The sequence below is a fragment of the Protopterus annectens genome, chromosome 8.part0 (assembly GCF_019279795.1).
Source record: "Protopterus annectens isolate FY-2018-M chromosome 8.part0, PAN1.0, whole genome shotgun sequence".
Taxonomy (NCBI): Eukaryota; Metazoa; Chordata; order Ceratodontiformes; family Protopteridae; genus Protopterus; species Protopterus annectens.
Window position 1 is genome coordinate 1317095347 of NC_056741.1, and position 18230 is coordinate 1317113576.

Here is an 18230-nt window from a genome sequence, read left to right on the forward strand (position 1 = left end):
AGTTTATCTAAATGGGACTCGAGTGCTATAATGCAAAGCACATCATGAAGAATGTAACAGCAACAACAGACAGACAGATGTGTTATGTCACCCTGTACATGCAAATGTACAGCTATTCTTAAATATGCACAGAAATGGAAAGCAGCTTCAAAACTTGTTCAAACAAACAAGCACATAAACACAAGACAAACAACTGATAATACTACATGGCCCACCTCAACTGCTGCAAATTTTGCTAATCTACACTGTACTCTTCCCCGCACCTTACATCCTCATAGTGGACAATTTATTATAGTAGTTGTCCTTTTTTATACAGAGTGGATTATTCCATCCAAACAAAATAAGGTAAGTCTGTTTACAATCAGAGATGTTGTTTCACATTCACTGTAAGAGAAAAGAAGGCAGTTCTGCTGTCTTTGCTTCTCCACCTCCAGTGTGCTTGTTTTATTCTTTTGTCCTTTTCATAGTAACACCAACCCTCACTGATTTTCTTTCAGTAAAAGACACAGAGAGGAAGGAGGATGTTATGTGGGCACACATGATAGTATAGCAATAACCCACGCATGGGTGTGGGTCATGCTGGATTTACCCACGGTTGGGGTGGTTTGGTCACGAGGGCGAAGCCCGAGTGGCCAAACAAAGCCAACCGTGGGTAAATACAGCATTACGCACACCCAGAAGTGGGTTATTGCTATTATACAATGATATTATTTAAGAAAAAACATAATTACTTTTCTTAAATAATGGCATTGTATAATGCCTCCTTGCTGCCCTTCCGCAGCTGTCTGGTATTCTGTGGCAGTTCTGATGTACTGCGCATGTGTATGCCTACGCAGTACATCAGAACTGTGGGCAAAAGCAACGGAGAAAGCAAGATCTCCGTTGCTATTTACAAACTTTTTCGCTATGTTAAATGGGTTTAACATAGCGAGGCAGCTTTCAAAAAGGCAACGGAGAATCTCTGTTGCTTTTTTAAAGCTGTCTCGGTATGTTAAACCCATTTAACATAGCAAGACAGTTTTGAAAAAAGCAACGGAGAAAGCATGATCTCCGTTGCTTTTTACAAACTGTCTCGCTATGTTAAAGGAGTTTAACATAGCGAGACAGCTTTAAAAAAGCAACAGAGAATCTCCGTTGCTTTTTTTAAAGCTGTCTCGGTATGTTAAACTCGTTTAACATTTAAACTCGTTTAACATAGCGAAACAGTGAGAAAAAAAGAGTTATAGTAATGGAAAAAGTCCGGGCGACCGGACCTTTTTCCATTACTATAACTCTGATTTACAATGTGCACGCTGACCAATCAGCATGCACGTTTTTGAATATTAATAGGGGGGAGTTGTATAATGGGAAATAACCTTAGCTGTGGAGAAAGGATGGGAAGAAGAAGAGGCAAGGGCAGCAGATAAATGAAAGATAATTTAGAAAGCTTGTTAAAGTGTTACTTTATTGATGGTGTGGTTTAAAACTGGAACAGAATACTAGAGGAGATGGCAAAACTCAGAACAAGAAACAACAGTAAATTAGCATTTGACAGGTAGAATTACATGACATAGCAGCTGCAAGGGGCGAGTTGCAACACAGAGACAGACTATACAGAAATGTTGGCCTGAGTTTGTTTGCACAACCACATTATCACATGTAAACAAACAAGACACCAAAAATATACACGTACAGCCAAAAAGTAGCTACCTACAGTGTAACAAGGGGCAAAACTGATGCTTTCCATTTTACAGACCATCATCACACTACCTTCCCTGTGGAATTAATTTATAATTCAGGAGGAAAAAAGTGGAACAGCCTGTGAAGTATTTTGATCAATATTTGAAACCCCCCACACACACACACACACACACACACACACACACACACACACACACACACACACACACACAGTAACACAATCCCTCCTCCCTTCAAATATATAACTTAATTCTCAAAGCTTCTCTTTAACTATCTTGACCATTTACAACAAAGTCAAATAGCTGACCTTTGAATCAAAGGCAGCTCCCAAAATCTTTCTTGCACTCAGCTACATGTGCCAAAAACTAAATTGGAAAGGAAACCACAAGCACATCTTTGAAATATTCACATGCTAAAATCTACAATGTAGGAAACTACAGCACATAGGAAAAATGCTGTCATCATCTGTCAACTTTCTTCTGACCTATTGTATCTCAATTCAGCTCACTTAGCTTCTAGGACATCAGAGTTGCAGTCTGGAATCATAAAATATGTCTGCATGTATTGCTTAGTATTGGCATAAAAATAGTATAAATCACTCTTGGGAATGTCTCACTATGGCGCGTTAAATAAAAAGAATTGGTTTTCGCAAAGCAAAAGCCTATCAAGGGCACACACTGCAAGAGATAAATACACTTGGGTCTTTAGCAAATGAAATGTACTCATTACAGCCAGTTAATCATATCTTCTGGTAAATTATTCTATTTATTATTAAAATAAGAGCTGTGTATCTGCCACTTACATAACGTATGTACATATAAGTTAATACGGAGTTGTTTCTCTGCATGTTCAAACTGCAGATGCCTATAGAAGGCAAAAGTGAGATGTGGGGGGGGCTACCTCAGAGGGTAACAAAGTCATAGGTTTAAAACATATTTTAGTTTGGTCCTAATTTCAGTGGCATATAGATCCATACTGCCCAGTGGAGAGAATCCGTGATGGAAATCAAACATTTGCAGTTTTTGCAACAGACATATACATGCATTAAAAGGTCTGTTTTCACCTCATTAGCTCCCATTAAGTGTAGCTATGGGAAACAGAGGGAATGGAAAGGCCTAAACATGGTACTTATGTCTTGCCATAATGTCACATCAATGAGAAATAAGGCATTCTCAATAACTTGCAGGACTATGTGCCACAAACACTTTTTGGGCTGCTTGGCAGTTTTGATTTTAAAGGTTTTCATCCTGAAGCTCCCATGATGCTACTCTGCTCCCAGGTCTCCAATTTTCTGTCACATTCCTGGAAATTCTTGTGGATGCAGGAGTACTTTTTTTTTTTTTAAAAGAGAAGTATTGATGTTGCTAAATTGTCCTTACCCTTGGTCAATGAGAGAATGGAAGACAAGAATCTGTTGCACAGACAAGACGTAGACATCATTGCTCACTTAAAAGACTGAAACCTCTGCACTGTTGTTGGGTGCTCTTTCAGGAAAGTAGGCCTTTGATAGCAATGGCCAAAGGCAAAATGTGCTCTAGAATCCATATCAGTCCTTGGCAAAGGTTTTCATTAAAGCCCAGGCTTCTGCTGCACAAATGTTGAAGTAGTTGCACAGCCCAAGCATTTGCATGCAGTAGCAGAATTGATGCAATCTGCCATCCACCTGCCAAGGGTGACTTACGATACTGGCCTTCTCTTTTATCATGGAGTAAATGAGAAACATTTGTCCGATTTTCTGAATTATTTTACTCTCTGCTCACATATTACCTTAGAACCCTGTGAATGGCCAGACAATTCAGCAAGCACTCACCTTTGTTATGTTAATTTAGGAAGAAAATGGAAAGGTGGATCACTTGAGTCAAAGTTGATTTTGTGGCTACTTTTGACACAAAGGAGGAATTAGTAAGAAGTGTAACCCTATCACTGTGAAAAAAAATCAGGTAAAATAGGGCTTGAAAGTCAAGGTCTGTAACTCCATGATCCTTTTGGATAAACTAACAATAAAGTACAGTTGTGTACATTTACCATAAATGTAGATGTTAGAGTGTGACTGTTGCAGTCTTCAAACTTAGGTTATCTGCCAGCAGGTAGCCCTCAGTCGGCCCGAATACCAGATTCTTAGGATTTCTGTTTCGGATGATGTCGCCTCTTCCTAGGTCGTCAGGGTTATAAAACATGCAGCCGATGCCATTACATCAGTTTTTCTTGCCCCAGATGTCAGGAGCCCCCAAAACAGGAAGCAATTACATGGTGTGGAACACCTCCAGTAAAAAGTAAATACTATTGCCATAAGATATTGCCAAAAAAGAGAATAGGTAGAAAGTATGGAAAAGTCAGGGGGCTGGAGGGAGGGTAACCAGGACTGCAACAGTGAATAGGACTCTAACATCTGCATTTATGGTAAGTGTACACAACTGTACTATGTTTTTCATGTTTCACTGTTGCAGTCATCACACTTGGGTTGATTCCCAAAGCTGAGGAAGGGTGGAGGCAGTCAAGAAGTAATTGGGCTGGCTAGCAGGCCTTGAAAGGTTGTTGTAGCAAATCCAGCTCTGGAGTTAGAAAAGATAGGCAAGTGGTAATGCTTGGTGAAAGTGTGTACAGAACTCCAGGTTGCAGCTTCCAGGATGTCCCTGGTAGGGACTCCCCTGAGAAATGCTGTAGAGGTTGAGGTAGCCCTTGTGGAATGGGTTCTGATTCCCTGTGGGGTCGGTTTTCCGTGGTGTTTGTAGCAGAAATGGAAGCAGTGTGCTATCCATTTGGGATGGTTTGCTTTGAAATGGCCTTGCCCTCTGCCCCTGTAACAAAGCTGACTAGCAGCTGGTCAGATTTTCTGAAAGGTTTAGTCCTGTCAAGGTAGAACCTAAGCTGCCTGTTCATGTCCAAGGAGTGCAGGATCCTTTCCCCTTTATTTTGAGGATTAAGGAAAAAGGTTGGTAAATGGATGGATTAGTTTAAAGCCACACTGGATACCACCTTGGGCATAAATGATGGGTTAGTCCCGAGGGAAACCCTGTCTGCATGGAAGATAATGAAGGGTTCCATAGCCATAAGGGCCTGCAACTCAGACATTCTTCTTGCTGAAGTGATGGCTAGAAGTAAGGCTGTTTACCAAGAGAAGAATTTTAACTCTGCTGTGGCAGCAGGCTCAAAGGGGAGTAAGCGTGAGCTTCTCTAGTACAAAGTTAAGGTCCCAGGCTGGAGTAGGAGCTCTCCTCAGGGGTCTTAGATTGTTAGCGCCTCTCAGGAACTGTTTGACCCGAGGGTGAGAGAAAAGGGGTGGCTCAGTATTGTAATGAGCTGAGATGGCACAGGCATGAATCTTAATAGAAGAGAAGGATAGGCCTTTGTGGAGCAGTTCTGCTCGATAATCTAGGATGCGAGGTAAGATGGGCACGGTCGTGTCCTTTCCCTGAGACTGCCTCCAAGAACAGTATCTTTTCCATTTTTCTAAATAGTATTTCCTAGTACTAGGCCTCCTGGCCTCAAGGATGACATCCAACACCTGTGTGCTGAGGGTTGCTGGTGATGTACTCCTGGAATGAGCCAGGCTGCTAGGTTCAGAGTTTGCAGCTGAATTTGCAAAATCAGGCCCTCCTGCTGGGACAGCAGGGAAGGGGTCTAATGCAGGTACCAGGGTGGCACTACTGTCAGACTGCGTAAAAGTGGGTACCAGTGCTGGCATGGCCATTCTGGTGCAATCAGGATTGTCCTTGGCCTGCTCTGTTTGATCTAGAGTAGTACTTTCGAGAGGAGGGGCAGAGGGAGAAAGGCAAAGATTGAGAGGTTTTCCCATGTAAAGGATAGGGCATCCACTTTCCATGCTTGGCTGTGGGGAGTTCTGGTGCAAAATTTGCTCAATTGATGGTTCTGGGGGGAAGCAAAGAGATCCACCTCTGGTGTCCTCCACCTGTGGATTAGAAGCTTGAGTGAGTTGGGTTCCAGTTTCCACTCATGTGGGTCCATTAGATTTCTGCTCAAGTCATCTGCCAGTGAACTTTGTTTGCCTGGCCGGAATTGAGCTTGCAGGTGCACTTGATTGCTCAAGGCTGTGTTCCACAAAGCCAAGGCTAACCTGCAGAGTGGGTAGGAATGAGTCCCCCCCCGCTTGTTTATGTACCACATAACTGTGGTGTTGTCTGTCTTTATCAAGAGTTGCCCTGGAAGGATAAGGTATTTGAAGGCTGTCGGTGCATTCTGTAGAGCTAACATTTCTTTTTGATTGATATGCAGGTGCACTTGTCTTGGGCTCCATTTGCCTTGAATGCATTTGCCTGCCATGTGAACCCCCCATGCATAGTCTGATGCTTCTGTTATCAGGATTTGGGCAGTGGGGGTTGAGTGAAAGGGAATCCCTCATTGTGGTAGCAGGCCTCTGCCCACCAAAAAAACTCTGTCCTTAGGCAAGGAATGATAGAAAAGTACAGTTTTGTACCTATCATAAATGTAGATGTCCGATAGAAATGCATCTGCAGTCCTTACAAATGGGTTGTCCTGTCGTCAGGCAGCCCTTTGGTCGGCCGGATTCCAAAGTCTGGGTCTGGCCTCGGCTGGTGTCACACTTCACCCGACGTCATAGCTGCAGTTATTCGGGTATAAAGGCATCAGCCGACGCCATTTTCCTCAGTGTTTCTTGCCCCAGATGCCAGGTGCCCTCTTGGAAGGCTAAATTTGGATAAATGCCAATGATTCCAAATAGTAGAGAGCAAACACAAAAAATAAGCATGTATGTACATATATACAAACAAATACACCATAATAGATCCCCCCAAGCTAGCTGTAGGCTGGCAAATACCCTAGGAGTACCTCAGAGGGGAAGGTGAGTGGGTAATCCTGACTGCAGATGCATTCCTATCGGACATCTACATTTATGGTAGGTACAAAACTGTACTATGTCCTTCAAGGATGCATCTGCAGTCCTTACTAATGGGTAGAATACCATAGCTAAACAAGGGGAGGAGGAAAGAGTAGAGATTACGGTGTAGCTAGGATCCCTTGCAAAACAGCAGTGGCAAAACCTGCTTGGGATCTAGAGTATAAAGGTAAATTGTAATGCTTGGCAAATGTATGCACGGAGGACAAGTAGCAGCCTCTATAATGTCCTTGGTAGCCACTCCTCGTAAGAAGGCTGTGGTAGTGGCTGTAGCCTTTGTGGAGTGAGGCCTGATGTTCTCAGGAGTTTTCTTTCCATGGTAGGAGTAACAAAATATAATGCAATTTCCTATCCATTTGGAGATTGTCTGTTTTGAAATTGGTTTTCCTTCCTTTCCTGTGGCATATGCTACCAGAAGCTGGTCAGTTTTTCTATTGGACTTAGTCCTGTCCAGGTAGTAGCATAACTGTCTGTGTACATCCAAGGTATGCAAAAGTCTTTCTCCCCTGTTTTGTGGGTTTGGAAAGAATGTAGGTAGGTGGATAGCCTGATTTAATGACACTCTGGATACCACCTTAGGCATAAATGTAGGATTTGTTCTCATGGACACTATCTTGATGGAAGATCAGGAAGGGTTGCACTGCCATTAATGCCTGTAGTTCAGAGACCCTTCTTGCTGAAGTTATTGCCAGCAGGAAAGCAGTCTTCCAGGATAAGTATTGTAATTCTGCTGTTGCTGCTGGCTCGAAAGGAGGAAGTGTCAATTTTTCTAGAACAAAGTTCAAGTCCCATGCTGGCAATGGTGGTTTCCTGGGAGGTTTTACATTTTAATTCCTCTCAGAAACTGTCTGAGCAGGGATGAGAGAAGACAGGAGGATCCAAGCTGTATTGTGCTGAAATAGCTGATGCATGTATCTTGATGGAAGAATAGGACAGGCCTGTGTGGAAGAGCTCTGCCAAGTACTCCAAGATGTTGGCCATGTTTACCAGAGTCACATCTTCTCCCTTTGCAGTACTCCAAATGAGATATCTTTTCCATTTTGCTGCATAATTCTTTCTTGTTGAAGGTCTGCGAGCCTCCAGGATTATGTCCTTAACACTTTGGGATAAATTTGGGTTAATTGCTGTTATGTAATGTTCCAGGCAGTTAGCTGCAGAGTTTTCAGGTTTGGATGCAGGATGTTGTAGTTGTTCTGTGTTAACAGTAATGGGATCAGGGGTAGTGTCCATATTTGTTACCGAGACATGCTCCTCAGCAATGGGTACCAATGTTGTCTTGGCCAGTCTGGAGCTATCAGAATGATCCTTGGATGGTCCTCTTTGATCTTCAGAAGCACTTTGTGCATCAAAGGAAGTGGTGGAAATGCGTATGCTGTCAGGTTTTTCCAACTGAAGGATAGGGAGTCCACCTTCCAAGCAAGTGGGTGGTACGTCCTTGTGCAGAATTTCTTTAGCTGGTGATTGAATGGGGATGAAAACAAGTCTATTTGTGGTAATCCCCATTTCCTTGTGATGGCTTTGAAGATGTCCGGATGAAGCATCCATTCGTGGGCATCTGTGGTTGTTCTGCTTAATATGTCTGCTAGAATGTTTTCTTTTCCCGGTACAAAGATTGCTTGTAACTGAATGTTGTAGCTCAGGGCCACATCCCATAGGTCCAGTGCCAGCCGGCATAGAGGATATGAATGGGTGCCTCCCTGTTTGTTGATGTACCACATAACTGTGGTGTTGTCTGTCCTTATCCTCAACTGACCTTCTTGGAGAAATGGTCTGAATGACTGGATTGCCAATTTTACTGCCAGCATTTCCTTTAGATTTATGTGTAGGCGCAGCTGGTCTTGAGTCCATAAGCCTTGTATGCACTTGCCCTGCATGTGTGCCCCCAACCGAGGTCTGAGGCATCTGTCGTGATGGTTTGGCTTGGTTGGCTGTTGCGGAAGGGCAACCCTGTGTTTGATTGGCAGGCCTGAGCCCACCATAGGAACTCTTGTTTCAGGCATGGGATTATTGGGATTTTGGTTTCTAGGCTGTGCTTGTGTTGGGACCACAAATTCCTTAGGTACCACTGTAGCTTTCTCATATGCAGTCTGGCATGAGGGACCAGAATTATGCAGGATGCCTTGAAGCCTAGAGCTTGCAGTACTTTTCTTGCAGTTAGGTGGTTCTGCTTTGTTAATGCCAAGAAGTAGAGAGGTAGTTGCTCTTTCTTTTCTGCAGTTAGGAATGCCATTTGTTTTGATGTGTCCAGCTCTGCACCCAGAAAGGTTATTCTTTGGGATGGAATCAGCCTTGACTTTTTATATTGACTGTATATCCCAAGGCTTGCAGCAGGTAAATGACTCTTTGTAAGTCTTCTGCTAGCTTGCTTTTGTTGTCCGCTTGAATCAGGCAGTCGTCCAGGTAGGGATAAATTTGGATTCCCTGAAGTCTGCAATGAGCAATTACTGATGCCAGGCATTTCGTGAACACTCTGGGTGCAGTAGATAAGCCAAAGGGCAATGCTGAAAATTGATAATGCTCTGATCCTGCAAGAAATCTGAGGTATCTTCTGCAAATTGGTCTTATGGGGACGTGCAGGTATGCCTCCTTGAGATCTAGAGTTACCAGCCAAGACTCCTTGCCCAGCATGGGAAGAAGCTGCTATAGGGTCAGCATTTTGAATTTTGGAACAATAAGGAATGTGTTTAAAGCGGACAGGTCTAGAATGGGTCTCCATTTGTTTTCTTTTCTTGGTACCAGGAAGAGTCTGGAGTAAAATCCTTTCCTTGCTCCATAGATGGTACCTTTTCCACAGCTCTCATTCTTAATAGCTGAGATATTTGTTTTAGAGCTTCTGTCCTTTGAGTAGGTGGTAGGTTTGGCATTCCTCTCTTCCCTGGTAGAGTATGGAAATGGAACCTGTAACCTTGGTCTATAGTTTGCAAAATCCATTTTTCCCTTGTGATGCAATGCCAGTTTTTTGAGAATAAGGTTAGTTTTCCGCCTAAGGGTGCTTCTAGTTGTTCCCTGGTAGGCGGTGCCACTGTCAAGTCACTGTGATTGAGTTGTTGTAGAGGTGGTGGCTGCGTCCGTGCCTCGCTGGTTGTTACCTTGCCATTGGCGTCCCCTGTAGGCACCCCTGGATTGGTTTCTGCCTCTTGAACGCCTATTCCTGCCTTTCTGAGGCTTAGAGGAGTACGGAAAGGACCAATTCTTGGAGGGCCAGTTCCTGCTAAACCTTGGAGGTTGAACCTGTAAGAAATCTTTCACCGTTTGTACAGATTTCGCCTTCTCTTCCATCTTTTTTAGCACCTGCTGAGCAGGGGAACCAAATAAATTGACCTTGTCCATGGGTGCATCCAAAAGCTTTGATTTGACATGGTCTGGTAATGCCTGTTCTTTCAACCATGCATGTCTCCTGATAACTGTGCCAGTCATGGCTGATCTAAAGGAAGCCTCCAGTGCATCATAGCCACATTTTAAAGAATGGTTACTAACCTGCTGTATGTTATGTACCATTTCCTGAACATATTTTTATCTAAAGATTCTTCAGAGGAAAGCTTTTAGTTAACTGGTCAAGCATAAACTCTTGATATTGAATCATATGAAATTGGCAGTTTAAAGCCCTAGCTGACAAGGTAGCAGAAGTGAAAACTTTTTAACCGATCTCTCTAAGGACCTGGATTCCCTTTCAGAGGGGGGGGTTTAGTAGAAGTAGCAGCTACAGCTTTAGGGCCCTGGGCGATGGTCTCTGGATCTGCAAAAGGAGCCTTGTATAAATGGTGATGAGTGTCCGGGACCCTGTAGAACCTATCGGGCTTAGCAGGAGCCGGAGGTAATGAATCAGGAGCAGTGCAAGCATCATTAAATGCATCATCTACAACAGAAAGAACTGGAGGTATAGCTAAAGGCCTATGTTGTGGCAAATGTAGAAAGGTTCTAAGCCTTTTCTGGAGTCTGAGAAATCTTGGCCCTGCCACTGAAATTGTTCCCTCATAGCATGCAAGGTTTCCCCAAAGGAAAATTCCTCAGGTGGAGAGGCTGAAGGGATGGACTCTTCAGCATCAGAGTCTTCGTAAGGAGAATAAGAAGCCTCAGGAAGGTCTGTATGTTCTGATTCATCAGAGGAACCATCAGTGGATACTGGTTCAGGGGCTCTGCTCTAGGTCTCTTTCTGGAGGTGGGAGAGGACCTGTCTGGATGAGGCTGGGATCCACGAATTAAAGAAATTAAATCCTCAGCCAAAGATAGCATATGAGAGCTAGTGCTGGGCCTGTGTGAGGGGGGTTTGGCAGGCACAGTTTTGGAAGCTTTGGCTGCTTTAGCCCTGGCAAAGGCCTTGATAGACATGGCTGCAGGAGGCCTAGCAGCTCCACGTGCAGGGGTTGAAATATTCAGGGGAATTGTGTCTGATAATTCCTGAGAAACCGCAGCAGCAGGCTGGATTTCAGAAGCAGATTCTACCAGGTTAGAGGAGGCCTCGGTAGAAGGCATGGTTTCGGCTGGAGAAAGAACCGCTTGCTCTGTTTCGGCCGAAACCGAGACACTCGCGGTTTGCTTAATCGCGGTTTCGGCCGAGACTGCGGACCGCGAGTGTCGGTCCTTTTCTTTTCGTTTTTTGGAAATTTGCGTTAGGCAAAATCAGAGCCGTAAATTTGTTCAGCAAACTACGACCGACGTCTAAGCGTCCGTCGGTTAAAAGAAGTGCAGGCTAGACAAGCTGCTACGTCGTGGTCTGGGCCTAAACAATGTATACAGTAGGAGTGGAAATCTTTATAAGGTATTTGTTTCCCACAAGATAAACAGTTATTCACTTTCTCTGGCATCGGCTGAGGCAAGAAAGAGTCCCCAACGGGGTACTTAGCTTTTTAGAAGTCTTCGAAGTAGTATTCAGTAGTAGTAATCTCTGGATCTGACCGACCGGCACTTGTGAACAGCTTCTGCTTCGGGTGCCACGCGGCAAGAAAGACTGAGGAAAATGGCGTTGGCTGATGCCTTTATACCCGAATAACTGCAGCTATGACGTCGGGTGAAGTGCGACACCAGCCGAGGCCAGACCCAGACTTTGGAATCCGGACAACCCATTTGTAAGGACTGCAGATGCATCCTTGAAGGACATTCATGGTTTCCAGGTCCTGAGAACATTGACACCAGAGACACTGAAGTTTCCTCATATGCAGTCTTGCATACGGAATTAGGAGAATGCATGAGGCTATGAACCCTAGGGCTTGCAGTATTTCTCTTGCAGATAGCCCAAAGGTGGCCAGTAGTTTGTCAAATAAACCTATTTTTCTGGAGTGAGGAATGCCATCTGGGAAGTTATGTTCAAGCTTGCTCCCAGGAATACAATTTTTTGGCTGGGTACCAGATGTGATTTATTTTCGTTGATGGTATACCCCCCAGAGAAGTTAGGAGTCTCTTTACAAATGTCAGGTGCTGAAGTAGCAATTCCTGACTATCCGCCTGAATCAGGCAATCATCCAAGTATTGGTAAATTAGAATTGTTTCTCTGCCTGCAGTATGCAATGGCTGGAGACAGGCATTTTGTGAATATCCTGGGTGCAGTAGATAAGCCAAAGGGAAGTGCACAGAACTGATAGTGCATAGAGCCTGCCCTAAAATGTAGATATTTCCTGCAAGATTCCCTTATGGGGATGTACAGATAAGCTTCCTTTACATCCAGGGAGACCAGCCAGGAGTCCTTGGCTAGCATAGGAAGCAGCTGTTGGGAGTGTACAAATTTTGAATTTTGGTACAACCAGGAAGGTGTTCAGAATGGACAGATCCAGGATAGGGCATCAAGAGTTCTTTTCTGGGCACCATAAACAGTCTGGAGTAGAAACCCTGTCCCCTTTGCTCTGCTGGAACAGATTGAATAGCCCTGACACTGACAAGAGAAAGTACTTGCTTTTGGGCCTCTGCCCACTGGTTTGGGGGAGGTCTGGCAATCTGTTTGGGGTTGGCAGTGAGTGGAAGTAGAATCTGTATCCCTGGGATAAAATGTTTAAGACCCATCTGTCCTGGGTAATATACTCCCAGTTTTTTGCATGCAGGGCAAGTTTTCCTCCTAGAGGTGCAAATATTTGGGCATGGCTGGGAAGGATGAAGGACAAGTCATTATGAACTTTTTCCATAAGAAGGTGGCTTACCACTCCCTGTTTTTGAGGTGGGAGCACTCCATTGTTTGATCTATGCATACCCTGGGACTGTAGTCTTGAGTGTCTGCTGCTCCTGGGTTTGGACTGAGAAGGTCTGGGAGGGACTGGAAAGGACCAGTTTGTTGAAGGCCAATGCCTACTGAATTTAGGTGGCTGTACCTGTAGGAAAATCTTTAACCATTTGCATAGATTTGGCTTTTTCCTCCATCTTTTTAAGAACTTCTTCTGCTTTAGTGCCAAACAAACATTCTTGGTTTAATGGAGCATCTAGTAATTTTGCTTTGACATGGTCTGGCAAGATTTGGTCCTTCAGCCAAGCATGCCTTCTAAGAACAGACCCAGTGACAGCAGCCCTGCAAGATGCTTCCAAGGTATCAAAACCACACTGCAAAGTAAGTTTTCCAACTTGGTTTGCAGAATGCAGTAACTCTTGTAAATCTTTATGTTCTGCACAATCAGGAATCAACATAATTTTTTTTGTTTAATTAGTTCCATAATATGCTGATGGTACTTCAACATGTGAAACTAGCAATTTAAAGCCCTGATGGCAAGAGTTGCAGAGGTACATACATTCTTCCCCCATCTGTCTAAAGCCCTAAAATCCCTGTCCGAAGGGGTAGGGTTTTTGGCTGTAGTAGCCTTAATACCTTTAGATACCTGGGAAATGGTCTCTAGATCCACAGTGGGATTTTTAATAGAAATTTGTGAGAGAGTCCGGTACTCTATAGTACCAGTCAGGCTTTCTAGGAGCTGCTGGCAAAGTATCGGGGGTAAGACTGGATTCGATGAAGACATCATCTACAATTTCCAGAACAGGTAGATGTTAGAGTGTATTCACTGTTGCAGTCATTACATTTGGGTAATCTGCTGGCAGGTTGCCCTCAGTCGGTCTGAGTAAAAAGTCTTGGGGCCTGCATTGGTTGCTGCCTCCTCTTTCATGATGTCAGGGGTATAAAACATGCAGCTGACACCATTTTATTCAGCTATTCTTGCCCCAGATGTCAGGTGCCCCCCAAATGGGGAGCAAAAAAAAAAAAAATATATATATATATATATATATATATATATAGATAGATAGATAGATATATATATATATATATATAAAACAGTAACTATAAATAAATGCACTTTTAGAAACAAACTTTACCTTCAACTAAAAGCAAATACACCACAAAGGCTTTTGAGTATAGTGAAGGAAAGAAAAGGTATAGAAAGGGGGATGGCGGGTGGGTAACCCTGACTGCAACAGTGAATACCCTCGAGCATCTACATTTATGGTAAGTGTACACAACTGTACTATGTTCTTCATGTTTCACTGTTGCAGTCATTACATTTGGGTAGAATTCCAAAGCTATGGATGGGAGGATGAAAGTAAACACCATTAGGAGCGGTTATAAAGCCCTGCAGAACTGCAGTGGCAAAGCCTGCCCTGGATTTGGAGAAGAGAGGTAAATGATAATGCTTTGTGAAGGTAAGAACAGAGCTCCAAGTAGCAGCTTCTAGAATGTCTTTGGTTGGAACCCCTCTGAGAAAAGCTGCTGAAGTAGAGGCAGCCCTGGTGGAATCTGAACTCTTGGGCACAGGTTTACCATGGTTCAAGTAGCAGAAACTAATGCAGTGGCTTATCCACTTAGAAATAATCTGCTTTGATATAGCCTTCTCCTCTGACCCTGCAGCAAATGCTACCAGTACTTGCTCAGTCTTTCTTAGAGATTTGGTCCTGTTTAACTAGAATCTTTGTTGTCTGTGTACATCCAATGAATGCAGAATCCACTCCCCCTTGTTCTGCGGATTTGGGTAAAATGTTGGCAGATGAATGGTCTGGTTAAGAGCCACACTGGATACCACCTTAGGCATAAAAGAAGGATTGGTCCTGAGGGACACCCTGTCTGGGTAAAATATAATAAAAGGCTCCACTGCCATAAGAGCCTGTAGTTCTGAAACCCTTCTTGCTGAAGTTACTGCCAAGAGAAAAGCTGTTTTCCAAGACAGAAATGTTATATCTGCAGTAGCTGCTGGTTCAAAAGGAGGCAGGGTGAATTTTTCCAGCACAAAATTGAGGTCCCATGCAGGAGTTGGTGATCTTCTGGGAGGCCTCAAATTTTTGGCCCTTCTAAGATACTGTTTAAGCAGAGGATGAGAAAAGAGGGGAGGATCTGTGTTGTAATGAGCTGAGATGGTAGACGCATGGATTTTTATTGAAGAAAAAGATATGCCCTTGTCAAGCATCTCAGTCAAATATTGTAAAATCTGAGGAATATTGGGCTTTGTTGCGTCTTTTCCTTGTGCTTGGTACCAAGCACAGAAGCTCTTCCATTTATCTGCATAAGATTTTCTAGTACTAGACCTTCTGGCTTCCAAAATGACATCCCATCACAGATTTACTGAGAGGTGTTGTTTGATTAATTAGTTGATCAGCCATGCTGCAAGATTCAGAGTTTGGAGCTGAGTGTGCAGAATTTGATAGTTCTGCTGAGACAGTTGATGAGGTATTTGAGGCAAGTACCATGGAGGAAGATGAGACATATTCCTTAGAAGTGGGTACCAGTGCTGGCGAGGCCAGTCTGGAGCAACTAGGATGATGTTTGGTTTTTCCTGTCAGACTTTTAGTAAGACCTTGGAGAGTAGAGGCAGAGGAGGAAAGGCATAGACTGATGGGTTTTTTCCAGCTGAAGGATAGGGCATCCACTTTCCATGCTTTTTTGTGAGGAGTTCTTGAATTTGTCCAACTGATAATTTTGGGAAGAGGCAAATATATCTATGTCTGGGCTCCCCCAGGCAAATCTATGTCTGGGCTCCCACATTTCTGCGTTAACATGTTGAAGATTTGTGGATCTAGTTTCCATTCGTGCGGGTCCATAAGATTTCTGCTTAGGTCATCTGCCAGAGCATTTTGCTTTCCTGGCAGGAATTGAGTTTGAAGATGTATTTAGTAAGTCAAGGCCGTGTTCCACAAGGCCATGGCTAGTCTGCAAAGGGGGTAGGAATGTGTACCCCCCTGCTTGTTTATGTAACTGTGGTGTTGTTCGTCTTTATCAGTAGTTGTCCTGGATGAAGTAAGTCCTTGAAGGCTGTCAGAGCATTCTGAACAGCTAGCATCTCTTTCTGATTGATATGCAGATGCATTTGGTTTGGGCTCCATTTGCCCTGAATGCATCTCCCTGCCAGGTGGGCCCCCCAAGCATAGTCTGATGCATCTGTAGTTAGGGTTTGGGTGGCAGGGGGTAGAGTGAATGACAGTCCCTTGTTTTGGTGACAAGTCTCTGCCCACCAAAGAAACTGCTGTTGCAGGCAGGGAATGAGAGGAATAATTGCTTCCAGACTGTGACAATGTTGACTCCATAAACATTTCATGTACTATTGAAGTTTCCTCATATGCAGTCACGCATATAGAATTAGTAGAATGCAGGATGCCATGAACCCCAAAGCCTGCAGAACTTGTCTTGCAGATAACTGGGTTTTTGTTGCCATTTGTTTGAAGTATGTTGTCAGTTGCCTTTGTTTGTCTGGCATGAGGTAAGCCATCTGGGTAGTTGTATTCAAGCTTGCACCCAGGAATGTAATTATTTGAGAGGGTACCAGTTGTGATTTATTTTAGTTTATGGTGTACCCTAGGCATGCTAGAAGCCTTTTTACAAATGCCAGATAATGAAGAAGAGAGAGTGTCCCTGTCCTCTGCTTGAATGAGACAGTCGTCCAGATAAGGATAAAAGTACAGTTTTGTACCTACTATAAATGTAGATGTCTGATAGATATGCAACTGCAGTCATAACATATGGGTTGTCTTGCCTCAGGCAGCCCTCGGTCGGCCAAATTCCAAAGTCTGGGTCCGCGTCAGCTGGTGTCGCCTCCTCTCCGACGTCACAACGGCTGGAGTATAAAGGCATCAGCCGACGCCATCTTCTTCAGTGTTTCTTGCCCCAGATGCCAGGTGCCCTCCTAGGAAGGCTAAATTTGGTAAATGGATAAAATAATCCCAAACATGCACAACAGTAATAAACAGATACACCATAGGAGATACCTCCAGCTGAAGGGAAGAGGGGTATGGACCCACAAAAGAAGGATACAGAGGGGTAGGAGGGTGGGAAAATCCAACTGCAGTTGCATATCTATCGGACATCTACATTTATGGTAGGTACAAAACTGTACTAGGTCCTTCAAGAATGCAACTGCAGTCATAACATATGGGTTGAATACCATAGCCAAGCTGGGGGTGGATGGAACTTATGATAAGGATGGTGTAGCTAAAATCCCCTGCAGGACTGCCGAAGCAAAGCCTGCTCGGGATCTGGAGTATAAGGGCAGGTTGTAGTGCTTGGTAAATGTATGCACGGAGCTCCATGTAGCAGCTTCTAAAATGTCCTTTGTTGCCACTCCTCTTAGGAAAGCTGTGGAAGTGGCTATAGCTCTGGTGGAATGTGGCCTAATATTGTCTGGCACACCTTTTCCATGGAAAGAATAGCAAAATCTGATGCAATGTCCAATCCATTTTGAAATTGTTTGCTTGGAGATTGCTTTTCCTTGTACTCCAGCAGCATAGGCTACAAACAGCTGGTCAGACCTACTGGTGGCCTTAGTTCTGTCCAAGTAGTAGCGTAATTGTCTGTGTATGTCTAAAGTATGCAGTAGTTTTTCCCCCTTATTTTGAGGATTGGGGAAGAATGCAGGTAGATGAATAGCTTGATTTAGAGACACCCTGGAAATTACTTTTGGCATGAAGGTAGGATTGGTTCTTAGAGAGACTCTTGTCTTGATGAAAAATGAGGAAGGGGGGCACTGCCATGAGTGCCTGTATCTCCGAAACTCTTCTTGCAGAGGTGACTGCCAATAAGAAGGCCGTCTTCCATGACAGAAATTGCATTTCTGAGGTTGCTGCTGGCTCAAATGGAGGAAGAGTTAGTTTTTCCAACACGTAGTTGAGGTCCCATGCAGATACTGGCTGTTTTCTGGGAGGTTTGATATTCTTTATCCCTCTTAGAAACTGTCTTAGCAGAGGATGCGAAAACACTGGAGGGTCACAGTTGTATTTTGCTGAGATTGCTGAGGCATGAATCTTTATTGAGGAGTATGAGAGTCCAGTATGAAATAGTTCTGCCAAGTATTCTAATATTTGAGGTATACTCAATAATGCTGTGTCCTGACCCCTGTTGGCATTCCAGATACTGAATCTCTTCCACTTGGCTGAATAGGTTTTTCTGGTGGAAGGTCTGCGTGCTTCCAGCAAGATCTCTTGAACAGATTTGGAAAGAGAGTTTGGTGTTGAAGTCATGGTAGCCTCCTGGCTGTCAGATGCAATGTTTTCAGGTCTTGATGTACAGTCCTGTAATTGTGTTGAGTTAGGAGCAGGGGCCATAGGGTCAGAGGCCATGGTTTGGTCCGAGTTATGGTCAATAGCAATGGGTACCAGTGTTGCCTCGGCCAGTCTGGAGCTATCAAGATGCCTGTTGGTTGTTCTGCTTTGATCTTCAGTATCACCTTGGTCAGCAGAGGCAGGGGAGGGAATGCATACATTTTTAGAGAATTCCAGCTGAAGGAGAGAG

General features: G+C 43.9%; 1 protein-coding gene across 2 annotated transcripts in view; it reads right to left on the reverse strand.

Annotated features, from left to right (window-relative positions):
- LOC122809380 (basal cell adhesion molecule-like) overlaps positions 1-18230 on the reverse strand; it is a 388726-nt gene that overhangs the window by 171428 nt on the left and 199068 nt on the right. The window lies entirely within an intron of this gene.